Source organism: Myodes glareolus, chromosome 26, assembly GCF_982192425.1.
Source record: "Myodes glareolus chromosome 26, mMyoGla1.1, whole genome shotgun sequence".
Lineage (NCBI taxonomy): Eukaryota > Metazoa > Chordata > Mammalia > Rodentia > Cricetidae > Myodes > Myodes glareolus.
The window spans coordinates 30,929,831-30,945,591 of record NC_142051.1 but is presented as its reverse complement, the minus strand read 5'-3'; the positions used below and the strand labels follow the sequence as shown (position 1 = coordinate 30,945,591).

Genomic DNA, 15,761 nt, shown 5'->3' with positions numbered 1-15,761 from the left:
GGCTTATTCCGTCTTCGTTCACTTGTTGTTGGTTAATTGAGAATGGCACTCCCAATTAAACAGCTTCTAGAAGCATGTAATGGCTAATTGTGAGCAGGTCAGAAGCCCTCTTTGTCTTTGAAAAGCTCTCTTAACTTTCCAGGGCATGTCTGTTTTGGATTGAAGTCGTAACCCGGCATCGAATGATTGAAATTCAAGAAAATCCTTTAATATTATGGTTCAAATAAACGAATTTATACTTCGTGCAGTATGCTTAGCAGGTGACTGAAACCATGCGCTCTTTAGCCAAGTTACTAGAGAATTGTGTGTAAGGGATTTGAAATTGGCTGTAAGCACCCTTACAGCTAGGAGCAAAAAGTATTGTGGTTAGTACAGCAGGCTAGAATAAGAACAGTATTCATTTGAATCACTGGAATGACTTTAGTTGAACTTAAATAATTTCTTTAAATAATATGTATTTCTTTCCTTTTTAACCTATGACTTCACAGGCAAATACACACTGGTTTAGTCAATTGCTATTAACAAATGGCGAAGCTGTGTCTAAAAAGAAAAAAAGACACAAAGAAGATGTGTCTAAAAAGGCTTTGGCTAGTAGGGTCTATGGATTATATAGTATAATTTGGATGAGGACACATATTCTTTGGTGGGATGATCACTATATGTCCCTGAGACAGATTTCTAGGTGTTAGGTCCATGGGGGTCACGCAAAGATGGGGACAGACCACCAAAGTCTAATAAACCAGAAGCAAACTTTATTCCAGGAGAAAAAACCCCCAAAAATTAAAAAGATAAATTTCCATGGGGCACAAGAAGCTTCTCAGCTATCTGAGACCACAGCCAGAGATGGATCTGTAAGGCTGTGGCAAAGGCCGTTTTTTTGAACTCCTCCTTTTATAGCAAGCATTAGGCAATAACAAAAGAATCTTTGCTTTATCAAGGTAAAACTCAGATACAAATTGCCCTTCTTTGCAATTTCCACTAACAGAGTGCTTTAGTTAAGCTAGTGTTTGCATTTAGTCCATTGTTTTCCCCTGGCGTTCCTTGACAGCGTTTGCCAAGACTCTCCACCTCCCCTGACGCTGCCAGGTTCACACAGCAGGGAAGAGTATGGGACAACATAAAACCACAAAGTCAGAAGTCATGTACATCCCATCATTTAAAAGTTAACCCAGGTCACATCAATTTCTGATCATGAGTGGCCAAGGGGAGGGGGTATCGAAACGCTGATCCTCAGTTTGCAGAGTGACCCTAAGCTTGCAGAGCGACCCTAAGTTTGCAGAGGATTGCTTCAGCCTTGCAAATAGAGCTATGGGTTGTAAAGGAAAGCAACCCACCGTGAATAGCTAGTCCTTAAGTTGCTGACAGTCTACTCTCATTCTCCTAGGCTTACAACTTTATATTTCTCTATTTCGACCTTCTTATTTCTGGACTCCATATTTTTATAGTCTTATTCTTGGACCATTCAGAAGCATTGTGCAAAGAAGCTATGGTGGTTTGAAAGACAATGGCCCCCCCAAAGGGAGTGGCACTTTTAGGAGGTGTGACTTTGTTGGAGGAAGTGGGTCACTGTGGGGGTTGGACTTTGGGTTCTTCTATGCTTAAGTCACCCCAAGAGAGACAGATCTTCCAACTGCCTGCAAGATGTAGGACTCTCAGCTCCTTCTCCAATGCCGCGTCTGCCTTCATGCTGCTGTGTTCCCCATTATGATGATAACGAACCGAACCTCTGAAACTGTAAATGAGCCACCCCAATTAAATGTTTTCCTTTATAAGAACTGCCATAGTGGTCATGGTGGCTCTTCACAGCAATTGAAATCTTAACTAAGACCGAAGAAGTACACTCAGTAAAAGATGCTTTATAGGGGGTGAGGATAGAGCTCGGTGCTTACCCTAGAAGCACAAGGACCCGAGTTCAAGCCCCAGAACTCGTACCAAAACATGTAAGGTGTGGTAGTGAATCCCTGGAATCCCAGCACTGGGGTGGCAGAGACAGGCCAATCCTTGGGCATGACTGAGACACCAGCCTAGCCTAAATCATAAATTGTAAGCCAGTGAGAGGCCTTGTCTCAAAAAACAAGCAAACAAACAAACAAAAAACCCCCAAACAACAGCAGCAACGGCAAAAATAAAACCAGAACAAGACACAGCCCTATGGTAGGCAGTGGCCCAGGAGCAGCACCTGAGGCTGTCCTCTGACCTCCATATGCATGCATGTACACATGAATACACAGCCACACATACACATCTATACACGTGTGTGTCCCTAAACATGTGAACATGCACACACAAGAGTATACACAAACATGCAAAATGCGCGATGTGATGACTGGATTTTTGGCGATTTTTATTAGAAAGTGATTTTTATAGAAAGTGAACGGTGCTGGTGAGAACTTTTGCCCTCTGGGTGAGCGTGTCTGTACCAAGCACACGGAAATAAGATGCCGTTCTTCTGTCCTTCGCCTCAGAGCCAAGCCGAGTACTGATGCAACTGATCACTGCTCTTTGCAAGCACTTGTGGGTAAAGATGGGCCTGGATGATGGAGAAGATGACACAGCCCATGTCAGGCTGCAGATCTGACTTTCTCTTGACTCCCTATCAGGGCAGCGGTCGGCGAGGTGAGTCATCGTTGTCAGCCTCTCGGCATTGACCCATTTGGACATCTCTTCCATCTCTGACTTCAGCTTCCTGCTCTGCCTCTTTTACTTTTGGAGACTCATTTATTACACATGTAGGGTAGGGATGTAAAGTTATACATTCCCTAATGAGAACAGACGAATGGAATTAAGAATCATGTAAGAGTTCTCTGCTTTCTTTCCTTCCTTCCTTCCTCTCTCTCTCCCTCCCTCCCTCCCTCCCTCCCTCCCTCCGTCCCTTTCTACCTCCCTCTCTCCCTCCCTTCTCCCTTCCTCTCTCCCTCCCTTTCTCCCTCCTTCTCTCCCTTCCTTCCTTCCCTTCTTTCTTTCTTATTTTTGGTTTTCATGTCAGGGTTTCTCTATGTAGCCTTGGCTGTCCTAGAACTCACGCTGTAGACCAGGCTGGCTTTGAACTCACTGAGGTTCACCTGCTTCTGCCCGTCTAGTGCTGGGATTAAAGGCGTGAGCCACCACCCCTCACTCCCACCCCTGCCCTTCTGCCTCTATTCTTAATCTTTTCTTCCACACGTGCAGATAAAAGGAAACAGATAAATCTTGAAGGGACTCTAGCCAGCCCAAGAATGACAAAAATGTCTCTGGCAGGCCTTGCTCTTCTCCCCCTCTCTCCTCTGCCTGTAAGAAACTGTTAGATTGCATTCCTAAAGCTAGCCACCAAGGTTTATTCCCTTATTTGGCTACTTCCTCCTCCTGAGGATGACTACCAAGATCCAGCTATCAAAGTATTGAAATCCAGCAATCAAAAGCCCCCTTTAGTTCACCTAGTTAACGTGTCCAATTAAAATTAAACACCTCATCCTAACACAGGGCTTTCCCTTTGAGCTTTATAAATTGCCATTTTCTTATGTGCCTGTCATCTGTCTCCTCTCTATCCAGAGGCAATCCTTTGTTCCCAGCTGGGACAAGTATCCCTGTCCCCCCCCCTTCTTCCCTTCTCTTTCTCCCTCATTCTCTATCTCCTGTCTTTGTCTCTTATTCCCCCCCTCCCGCATCTGTCCCTCTGGGGCAAATAAATCTCCTTTGTGCTGAGGATTTGATCTTAGGGGTCCTAAGCCAATACTTTTTCCTTTAGATCTATCTTCCTGCTGTGAAAAATAGGTATCTAAAAATATCCCTTGTTTACACAAGATATAAATTTGTTCTTTTCATATACAATAAACATATATAATGGCCTTTCAGTCATTCGAAACATGATTGCGTCTAACTTTTCATCTTTTTTTTTAAATTTTTTTTTTCGAGATAGGTTCTTTTGTAGCCCAGACTGGCCTGGAACTCACTCTGTATTAAAGCTGGTCTTGAACTCCTGATTCTCCTGCCCCTACTTCCCACGTGCTGGTACTACAGTTGTGCGCCATGATGCCCGGCTCTGAGTTGGCATCTTATCAAGATTGGTGGACCTTTATCCTGATAGGTAGAGCGCTAGCCCTAGGATAAGAAGGTGGGTTACGTATTCTACCTACAGAAGCCCCCATCTTGTCTGCTCATATGATGCTTGCCATTCAAGATTTCAGTAGAAGCTGAGGCAGAACTCTAATTTGGACTTCAGGTAGTCAGTTAAGTGTCTGAGCTCTTGTCATGACGGAGAAGTGGAAAACACATTTGGAAGCACCCAACGGTCTCTACTACGTTCCGTTCAGGTGAAAACATGTCCACCTGTATCTATGTCTCTTACATTCTGTCAGAATAGAGTTCTGCTTAGTTCCATAATTTCCTGGCCCCACGTTACCCAGCATGCTTCAGTGCAGCGGTATCATGATAACTTCCAGGGAAACTCATTTGGAAAAAGAGGCAAGGCAAAGACTGACCAGGCACCAGGCTCTGGCAGTCACAAATCCGGCTGGAACAGAATTAGGAAGAGGCTGCGTCCCAGGAGAGGAGGGACTCTCCTGCCCTCTGCATCTGGAAGCTGTTGGTGAGGAGCTGTCTCCTCACATTAGCCTTTCTGGTCTCATCAAAAGCAGGTCCTGGGCAACTGCCCTCTTCTCCAGTCTCTTCCGTGCAGGTGGGAGAGTTGGGTTCCAGAAGTTCTTTATGGCTCAAACAGTTACAGCTTTGAAAGGCCAGGTTTGTGGTTTCAATTCCTTCCCCAAATTAGTCAGTGTCTGATGTATTTGTTACAGTACCTTAGTACCTCTTAGTAAGCAAAGCCAAGGAGAGCCCCCTTCTCTCTTGTCTTTCCTCTCTCTCTTCTCTCTCCTCTTTCTTTTCTCTTTTTCCTCTCTCTTCTCTCTCTGTTCTTGTTCTTTCTCTCTCTTTCTCTGTGTGTGTGCACGCACGCATATGTGTATTAAGGCTTTGTTTCCCCCTTCCTGATCCTTGAGTTGGTCTTGCCCTTCTGCCTGACAGTTAGCTCTCTTATTAAGAACAGCACAATGGGCTGCTTACACAATGGAAATTTATTTCCTTTCAGACCCAGATTTGCTAGATATTTAAGACCAACTGGCCTTCAGGGTTTCTCCCAAGGCCTTCCTTCTTGGCTTGTAGTAACCCATTTCTCCCTGTGGTTTCACACAGTCTTCATTCTACGTTTGTCTGTGACTTAATTTCTTCTCCTTTAACCCTAGTCATATTGGGGCAGGGCCCACCCTTATTGGTCTCATTTTAAATTAATTATATCTTCAAAAACGAATTCCAAATACAGTCCCATTTGGAGCTATAGATGCGTTAGTTACTTGTTGCGGCAAAATGCCTTACACGAGCAGACTAAGGATGGGAGGATTTATTCTAGGAAGGAGGGCATCCCAGAGCATCCTCGTGGGATGCCATGGTGGCAGGAGTCGAAGGTAGCTGCTCCTACTGCATCTGCCTCTAGGAAGCAGAAGGAGAAGAATGTGATGTTTAGTTCACCTCCTCCTTTTTATTCCGCCCTACACCGAAGCCCAGGGAATGGCATCACTTACATTCAGGGTAGGTCCTAATTCAGTTGGCCCAATCTAGAGACTCCCTTACACACAAGCCCTGAGGCGTGACTCCTAGAATTCTCGGTTCCATTGAGTTGGCAATCAGTTTTAATTACCACAGGCATCGGTACAAATGAGGATGGGCACAATTCAACTCCCCAAACTCTCCCTCCTTTCTGCAGAAAATAGACTTGAATAGGTTCATCTGCCAGAAACTCTCATAAGAGAGGAGCTAGAAGTGGGATTTTCCCCCCTCTTGCCAAGTCTACCGAGTCTTTTTAAAAAGAGCTCAATGTGAGGAGAGAGGAAAATGAGCAGCTTTTCATCCTTCAAAGTCTCCAGTTGTAATCCACTGCTCCAAGAATGTGGGCTGCAAACTCTGGACAGATGTGTCTGTCCACCGTCATTTCTGCAAGGGCTTAGCTGGACCTGCAACTAATCTCTTACACAGTTCTTTACTAAAAGGGGGGCAGAAAGCAACCTTCTGCATTGTTATAATGTGCAGCCTAGGTACAAAGGTTGGGAGCGTGTGGGGGATGTAGCGGAAGACAGTCTGGTCACATGTTCTCATATAGAACATCGGGCTCCTGGTTGCTGGCCTGCTGGATGGGTATGTTTGCTGCTTGACACCACCTATATGCCAGTGCCACACTTTAAACGTGTTTGGGATGGGACTCACTGTTTCTTAAATTAGCTAGGAGTACTCGTTCTGCCTTCCCGGAAAGCCCAGCTGTTGGCAAGGCAGAGCCGACATGGTGGGCCTGCTCTCCACGTGTCTGGGACCCAGGAACGTCTAATTTTCTCCTCAGCCATTTCTTGGATGTGATTTTTTATTGCTGCGTCTTCAGTTTGGGCTGCAGACATCGCTTCCATATTCCAAGAATAAATGGGACTAGAGAGGGGATCGCTTTCTGTTAAAATAGATGCCTCACAGAATCCTACTCACATCACACAATTGCTCTTCATTGGGAAGGATTCAGGGAAATAGGAGTATATTTTAGATGGAAAAGGTTTCGAGACTTTTCTCGTTAGGGAAGAAAGATTAAACGCAAAGAGACAACTGGAATCTCTCCTACGAATAGGAAAATCTGCTCTTCTGTTGTCCGAAATCTTTCCCGCTTACTTCAACTACGGAAGAGCGGCTCCCGGTGGCCATAGAAACAGCAAGATGGCCGATGGTGGGCCAGCTTGGCCGCGTTGAGAGATGGTAAAGTACATCTCTGGCTGTGTCAGTGAGGGTAGTTTTCAGTAACCGAAGGGGGAAATGTGGAAAATGATATCCGATAAAGTGGAGGTACAGATAGAACGGAAGTAAAAGAAGTAGGGGAGACCAAGCCAGACTTACAAGCGTGGTGCCTCTTGAATAGATGTTTTTTCGGCTCCATCTCTAACCCGCAGATACCAGGCTCCATCTTCCCCAGGCATTGCATGAGGACTCACGCCGACGTGGCTCTAAAGATCCAGCCCTTCAGTCTCGGATGCGTTTGCATCATTGGTCCCTTTGCTCTTTTTGGGTTGACTGACTGCTGGTTCTTCTTGCTTCTTGTAGCTGGCTACTGGAGTCTCTAGAGCCTAGCTTCTTAATTGGTAGGTTAACATTCCGTAAGGGGCTCAAGTAACTCAGGTAGGGTCACAAAAAATTGGCAACGGTAAAAGTTTTCTTAATGTACAGCAACCAAAAATTCACTTAAAAACATGTACCGAGTCTTTAGTACTCAACTGTTACCCGGCTTCATCGTTGCCTTAGTTCTGAACATGCCACATGTGAACATTACACAGACATGTCATTATGCTATACAGGGCAATTAATGCTACCCGGGAAACATTGACTCAGAGTCGAGTTCATTGTGTTATGAATGGCAGGTTTTTTATTGTGCATGCAAAGTACCCTGCTGTTATAGAAACATAATCATTTATTTACATAAAACAAAGACTTAGCATTTCTCTGCCACCATTCCTTAGCATGTAAGTATCAAATTATATATATCTTTTCATTGGATCAGAATGTTCACTTAAAAAATCGCTGACTCGGGGCTGGAGAGATGGCTCAGTGGTTAAGGGTACTGACTGCTCTTCCAGAGGACCTGGGTTCAATTCCCAGCACCCACATGGCAGCTCACAACTGTCTGAAGATCCAGGTGCAGGGGATCTGACACCTTCACACCAATGCACATAAAATAAATAAACCATAAAAAATATTTTTAAAAAAATGCTGACTCGAGTTCATTAAAAATATATAAGTTATGGCTTAGGATTAGGACAGAAATTTTAAATGGCACAAAACATACTTCTGCCTTCTTGTTCTACATATGCACATGTAGTGCATATACATGTATGTATGTGTATGTGAAACAGCCTACTCAGCAGTACTGATTATAAACTCAAAATTTCAATCAACAAACATCATCCAATATTTCATTCTTTGTGCAAAAGTAAATTTATCTGCCTCATGGTCATGCAAATTTACCTTTTAATCTTTAATAAGCAGTAAAATTATGTGTACACCAATTAATTCGTTTAAAACAAATTTCTTATCAGCAAATGTTTGATTTCTGTACCTATTTTTATAAGATTGTCATTTTTACTATGTTAATTCTACCTACCCAAGAGCATGGGAGACCTTTCCACTTCAATTTCTTTCTTCAAAGATTTAAAGTTCTTGCCTGACCTTTCTGGCTGCTGTTGGAGAACAGGTTTTCCCCATCCTCAGACTCTGTCTCACCTGTCAATCTTCACTGAAAATGGAGCCAACAGCGGACAGATGTGTCTCACCAGTTTTAGACGTCTTTTACTTCAATCAAGGTGACAACCAAAACCAGCACCATAACGCATTATGGGACTATGTAACCTCTGATCATATAAGCCAGTCTAATAAATCTCATAATCATGTACACATTCTGCTAGTTTTGCTTCCTCTAGTTCTGCTTCAGTTGGCATACAAACAGTACAAACATGAAGAATCTTAAACAGCCCTGAGCTCTTTAAATCTCAAACTGCTTTCAATGCTAGATAATAGACTATATTTTGTGATTTTCTTTTTTAAGTTATAGTAAAATCAGTACATAGTGTGTGGTAATAACTAAGAGATAAATATTGACTATTAACTCTTTGAAGTATAGTACGGGCCATGCTATGCTAAGACCTTCATGAACATTTTTCCATTTAGACGTCCCAAGAAGTCTGAAAATGGGACTTACAGAGGAGAAACCCAAAATGCCAGAGATGAAATAACTTGTTTAGGGTCATGCAGTTTCCTTCCTTCCTTCATTCCTTCCTTCCTCCCTCTCTCCCTCCCTCCCTCCCTCCCTCCCTCCCTCCCTCCCTCCCTCCCTCCCTCCCTTCTTCCTTTCTTTCTTCGTTTCTTTATTTGAGAAAGGACATCACTGTGTAGCTCTGACTGGCCTGGAACTCACTATGAAGACCAGTGTGTCCTTAAACTTAAGAGACCCACCTGCCTCTACTCCAAGTACAGGGATTAAAGTTGTGCACCATCCCTAGCTTAGGCTAACCTGCGGTTCACTATGTAGCCAGGCTGCCCTTGAGTGCTTCTTGGCCCTCAGTCAATGATAGGAGATGCTTTGTGTTCATTTGGGTTGACAGTCTCTGGAAAGAGAGGACTTGCCCTTTTGTCAGAACAAATGACTTCCCCCCGCCCAAAGGAATAGATCCCCCTCCCCGACTCCAGAAAGGAATTTCTCTTCGTCAGCAGAAATCATTTCTTCATTTTGTAATGATCTGTGGAAAAACCAGACATGTGAGGGGATAGGACCAGAGAAAATTTCAGGAAGAGAACTATAACGCAATGTTTGCAAAACCAAAGAGTTCACACATTGTGCTTTTAAGACAGGGAACTTTGATTTTAAAAAGAAAATGAGGTAAATGATTATCTTCATTTCTTTTTTTATATTTATTTATTTATTTATTTATTTATTTATTATGTATACGATATTCTGTCTCTGTGTATGCCTGCAAACCAGAAGAGGGCACCAGACCTCATTACAGGTGGTTGTGAGCCACCATGTGGTTGCTGGAAACTGAACTCGGGACCTTTGCAAGAGCAGGCAATGCTCTTAACTGCTGAGCCATCTCTCCAGCCCCTATCTTCATTTCTTGGCATGTAAATGGTGTCATTTCTATCACAGATAGAGTTGGCTATGAACCCGCAATTGATACTGGTTTTAGGCTTTTGATGTGATCGGTTTTAAATGTTATAACCATTTCAAGACTCACAAAACAAACTTTCCTTTAAGCAGGATGGATTACTTCAGGAGAGGGAACCTTGTCTAGGCAACCGGGGTAGAAACAGCTGTGACTTGTCCATCCACAAAGGGTATATATGGTTCATGTAAAAGCCGTACCCTCATAGCAAGGGACTAAGAAGGCAGCGGGAATTCCGCTGTCGTAGGATGGGATGCTATAGAGGCGCGTGTGAAGGGCACCATCTGAAGGCAGAAATGTCTGCCTATAGGAGGCGGAGAAGAGGGCAACAATAAGAGTCAAGACTCAAAGACGATCAAGGTTTATAAGGCTGGCAATAAGGAGATGAACAGGGAGTAGTAAGGGCTGAGGGTGGGTGGGGACAAATTTGGAGAGAAATCCCAGATTGCTTAGTACAACTAGCTACATAGATGTCTGAAATCTAGCGTGAAGTCTGAAACATATTGCCCCCCAATACTCATAGCATTATTTTTCCCCCACAAAATTTCTCTTCATGTTTTCTGTCTAGCCTCAGAAGTCACACCCACCTAGAGGGGGATCTCTTGGGAATGTTGGGAATGGGATCCGGTATTTCCTTCTTCCACTAAGAGGTCTGGGACTGACCTGCTAAGGAATTGGATCCAGGACCTGCAAAGCCTTGGCGGTGTGGATTTGGACAGCAGAGCTCATCCTGAGCTGCGTTCAGCAGCTGGAGCTGAGCCTTAGCGAGATCCTAGATGTCCAGGCGGAAGAGTGGCAGACTCTAGCTACCGCCCTCGGGTTCATCGCGATATTGTCCTAGAGCAAATCTAAGGTAGTGGAAGTGTAATCACAACCAATGCCATAATTAGCCTTAATCCTTTGAAGCTAATATTAATGGGGAGATCATCTGCTCTAAGCATTTTATTGCCAGCAGGATATGAATCATAAATTAAGCCACGGTAGAGGGGACAGCACCAATAACTCCTGCACCCCACTCCCATGGGATAGAGCCCAGGCCTGAGGCCTCACCCACACCCTTTATAAAATTTAATTTTGCAAGGGATCTTCAGAATCTGAAATTTTCTAGAACTGGTTGGAAGAGACATCACTTGCTAAATTTGGGTGTGAGGTAGGACATCTTTTAAATCTGATTTTGGGCTATTCATGATATTGCAATTAAATTTTGTTAGGCATCTGTTTCAAAAACTCAGGGAGAAAGGCCTCACTGATAGAAATAATATCTTTCAGGTTATTATTGTCTTTTACAAATGGGGTAAATGAAATGTAAAGATACAGGGTTTACCCACATCCATGCAACAAGGAACAGGTGTGTGTGTGTGTGTGTGTGTGTGTGTATGTGTGTGTGTGTATATGAGGGAGTGTGTGTATATGTGTGCGCATGAGTGTGTGTATGCATATGAGTGAGTGAGTGTGTGTGTCATCAGAAAAGGTTTTTCTCCTTCTCGAGAATTTTCACAGTTGGCAGTTCCTTGCTTAATGCCAGAGCAGATTTTATCAGTTCTCCTGGGGAGTTGTTCAAGGAGAATACTTTCATCTATGTTGATTTTAAACAAGCAATTGAGACTCATCTTTGGTGGGTCTGTGTTTTGGAGGGGGTAAACTTTTTTTTTTCTTTGTGATATAGAACCTCCCGTCAGGTATTCATTCAGTAGAGAAGAGAGCCAACTCTTAATGAAAACAATGAGATTAGGAAAACTTTCCCAAGTTAATGATTGAGTGAGTGCTTGGTGAATAAATGTTGTGAATTTCCTGAAGGTGTGGAGAGTTGAAGCTGAGACAAGAAAACAAAGGAACAGATTCTCTCAAATCTGTGTGTAAAGATTTCCCTGAGACTTTACAAAATGGCGTTTGGTAAAATCATTCTTCTTTTAAAATTTATTTTATTGAGCTATATATTTTTCTCTGCTCCCCTCCCCCTCCTCTACCCTCTCCAATGGTCCCCATGCTCCCAATTTGCTCAGGAGATCTTGTCTTTTTCTATTTCCCATGTAGATTAGATCCATGTATGTCTTTCTTAGGGTCCTCATTGTTATCTAGGTTCTCTGGGGTTGTGAGTTGTAGGCTGTTTTTTTTCTTTGCTTTATGTCTAAAAGTCACTTATGAGTGAGTACATATAATATTTGTCTTTCTGGGTCTGGGTTATCTCACTCAATATGATGTTTTCTAGACCCATTTGCCTGCAAATTTCAAGATGTCATTATTTTTTTTCCCACTGAGTGGTACTCCATTGTGCAAATGTACCCCATTTTCCTTATCTATTCTTTGGTTGAGGAGCATTTAGGTTGTTTCCATGTTCTGGCCATGACAAACAATGCTGCTATGAACATAGTTGAGCACATTTCCTTGTGGTATGAGGTAAAATTCTTCTTGGTAGTAAACAGAAATTGTAATCTTGAGCCCTAGAAACGGTTTCTCACAGTCAGCAGAGGTGCTGTTACTTCATCCGACCTGCTGTTTCATAAATCATGAACCCTGAATCAGAGTGGGGCTCTTTCTCCTTTTGGCGTTCCTCAGGCTGGTTCAGGCTTGTTCAGGGTGCCCTCCCCACGACTTTGGAGTTTTTTAAAAGATTGATGCTAAGTGCTGTCTGCGTTCCAGCTTAGCTCTTACTCCAGCTTTTCCAGGTCAGCATATTAAGGTCTTCCCAGATGTCACCTGGCCCCAGTACCACTCAGTGACTCAGGTTCCAGTTACATAAACAATAAGGCTTGTACTACTGCCTCCATTTCTGCCGCTGGGGTCTTTACTGCTGTGTGATATGTATACAGGCCACACCAGGCTGCAGATTCTGCGGTATGCTGTCTGCAGGCACTGAGATTGCTCCCCCGTCAGTTTTTTGACACAAACGTGGCTACTGTCTGCCATAGTCTTCCTCCCATCACTGTCTGGGCTCTTGCTGGTTAGCTGACTTCCCAGGATAACAGTTCGTCTTCCAGTCTCCATTGTAGCTAATGTGGCAATGTGACTAAATTCGGCTAATGGGTTGTACACCTGTCCTTCCCATCTTTCTGTCTTGTTTACTGGATGAACTTGCATAACTCCTATAGTGGAAGTCATATTTTGTGGATCACATCAATGTCCTGTCAACTCTTCATATACTGAAATCCAAAAGAAATCATTTCTGTTTGAGTTTGGATTCTATGGGTTTTTTGGGGGGTGGTGGCGGTCTTTTTGCTATGTCACTGATCCTTGCCCCAATTAATATACCCGGCTAGAATGTTCACAACCATTCCAAATTGTTTGTAACCGGATGAAGAGGAGATATTTGTAGAAGTCGTAAGGACTTATTTATTTATTTATTTTTGATTTCCAAGTCAGGGTTTCTCTGTGTAGCCCTGAATGTCTGGAACTTGCTTCTCAGACCAGGCTGACTTCGAACTCAAAGATCAGTCTGCTTCTGCTTCCCAAATGCTAGAACTAGTTGTAAAGAAGTCTTATAACCAAGAGAGAGAGAGAGAGAGAGAGAGAGAGTGAGAGAGAAAGAGAGAGAGAAAGAGAGAGAGAAAGATTCCCTTCAAGAGTGTGCCCAAACAGCGTACCCCTTCTTAGCACCGCTGCAGTAGAGAGTGCTTCATAGCAAACAGTCTCATGTACTCAGCCCACTATTGCTCAAATTTGTCCACTTTCATGGTCAGAGAATTTCTTACTTGAAGCTAAGCCAACCTGTGCTTTGTGATGGGCAGAAGAATAAACTTCCATCGTGAGGGACTCCGCTGATAAGGCACTGTGCCATTGTCATTTAAATTTCATTTAAACTTCTGGAAACTGGCAAAAGGGCTCGGAGTCCAGTCTGGAGGACAGAATCGATATTCGAAGAATCTACAGTGTTCTGGGTTTTGCTGAAGCTTCTCTGAATTGGGTGCCAATGTTGAAGTGTGCTGTTAGAGATGCCAACGAGGTTGTGATGTGCATGGGGCAACCTAGGGCGTGAGCTCAGGTCTTTGTGGTTCCAAAGTTTACAAAGTTCATGATTTTTGCTTGTTTTTTCTACCAGGAGTAACAAATCTATGAAAGTAATAAAAGTACAATTACTTGATAAGCAAGATCATCAACCAAAGAGCTTGCTTTCTTAGTCTCCAACTCTGTCCTGGTTTAAGGTACTGGAGCTAAATTTTTGTGTTTTTCGTTGGTATGTTAGCTCATGTTGATGTGCAGAAAAACGGAAATAATCTGGAATCTTGAAAGAGCATTCCTTCACAAACACTGTTCAGCAGGGATATGTGGATATGTTTAGGGATAACACACACACACACACACACACACACACACACACACACACACACAGATATGCATGCAATAACAATTAATGGAAGACAAGGTCATAAACTTGAAAGGGAGCAAGGAGGGGTACATGGGAGGATTTGGAGGGAGGAAAGGGAAGGGAGTCATATTGTTATTATATGATAGTCTCAAAATTTTTTAAAAAGCGAGAAAGTACCATGCCCAAACAATCCTTCATTCTTAAGTTCTTCCTCTGTCCCAACGTGACTCATGTTTTCCACGACTTCCGCTGCATAGAAAGTCTTCCTTCTGTAGATGTAAGTCCTTTGTGCTGTGTCACAAAATATATCGCGTGGCCATGTCACTGAGCGAAGACAGCAGAAATGTTCTTGCCCTTTGTTTAAGGGTCTTTTCTGTTTCAGGAGCAGATGTGCATCATTACTCAGTGTTACTCCTTTGGACTAATAACCCCCACTTTTTTAAATCAGTAGAAGAAGGGTCTGAGGCAACATCAATGGATAATAGCCATTACCTTCCAGGGGCCTGGCATTGTGTGTGATGTCACTGTAATGCGCCATCTTATTTGGTCCTCATGAGCAAAGTGCTATTATTAGCTCCATTCTACAATGGAGGAAACAGATCCTCAGGGGAGATTAAGCACCGTGCTAAAGAATAAGATGAGCTAGTTTCTGAATCTACTCCTTAGGAGTGGATCATTTTATATACTAATATTTACAAAGCCTATCAAATTTGGACACAGTTTCAACCAGTTAAGGCACATGTTCCTGATATCACCTCAAAAGCTTACAGAACTCACTTGTGCTTGACAGATTTGTTCCTGGGTGAGAGGCCTTCATAATTACTGGGATGGTGTATTAAAATAAAATGCCTGTAAAGAGAACGTATCCATTGCATTACATTAAGTGAGCACAAAAGATCACACATTCACTTGGTGTGGGAAGTCCTTCTGTATATGTGTTGCATTTATTAGTTAATATATAAAGCTGTTTCAGCCAGTGGCTGAGCAGAAAGCTCTAGGCGGGAAAACTAAACTGAATGCTGGGAGAAAGAAGGCAGAGTCAAGGAGATGCCATGTAGCTGCCAGAGGAGACAGATGCCAGAACCTTGCCAGAAGGCCACAACCTCATGGTGATGCACAGATTAATAGGAATGGGTTAATTCAGGATATAAGAGCTAGCCAATAAGAAACATGAGTCAAGCAGAGCAGTGTTGTAATTAATATCGTTTCTGAGTGATTATTTCGGTTCTAAGCAGCCAGGAAACAAACGAGCAGCCTCTGACAACATTCATTCAGTTGTCTCATTATGTGAGTTGGTAGTCGTGGTTGGGGATAACATTTCTCAAGATAGCATCATCCTCCCCATATGGAAATGGAGAAGATGAGCGGTGAAGACCCTTCCGTAATGCTGATGTCAATAAGAATCAGAAGAAAACCATTCCATTAAATGAGCATATCAAACTGCTTCTCAAGTGACAGAATTATTTACATGATTTTAAGCCTGCAGATGACTATGTAATTATAAAAGGGCATGCCATTATTTTATCCACATTTGTAAAATTCATACAATTCCAACTACTAGGAAATGTTTTTTGGCCTTTTTTTTCTATCTGGGATTATGTACACCTTTCTTATTCCCAGAAACTTGCCATAACTTCTGTGTGTAGCTGAAAGAGATAGATCTGGGATTTGAGCCTGGATCTGTCTGACTCATGGGTTCATCATGTTACAAAGAATGACGGGTTTCTAGAACCCTATCTCTGAGGATT

The 15,761-nt window shown here is 43.0% G+C and overlaps 1 long non-coding RNA gene across 1 annotated transcript in view; it reads left to right on the top strand.

Moving 5' to 3' along the window:
- Positions 1 to 1,636: 1,636 nt before the first annotated feature.
- Positions 1,637 to 15,761, top strand: part of LOC146889774 (uncharacterized) — a 31,888-nt gene continuing 17,763 nt past the window's right edge. The window contains exons 1-2 of the long non-coding RNA XR_015736729.1: positions 1,637 to 1,734; positions 2,466 to 2,616. This is a non-coding gene — a long non-coding RNA (uncharacterized LOC146889774). The remainder of the gene's footprint in view (positions 1,735 to 2,465; positions 2,617 to 15,761) is intronic.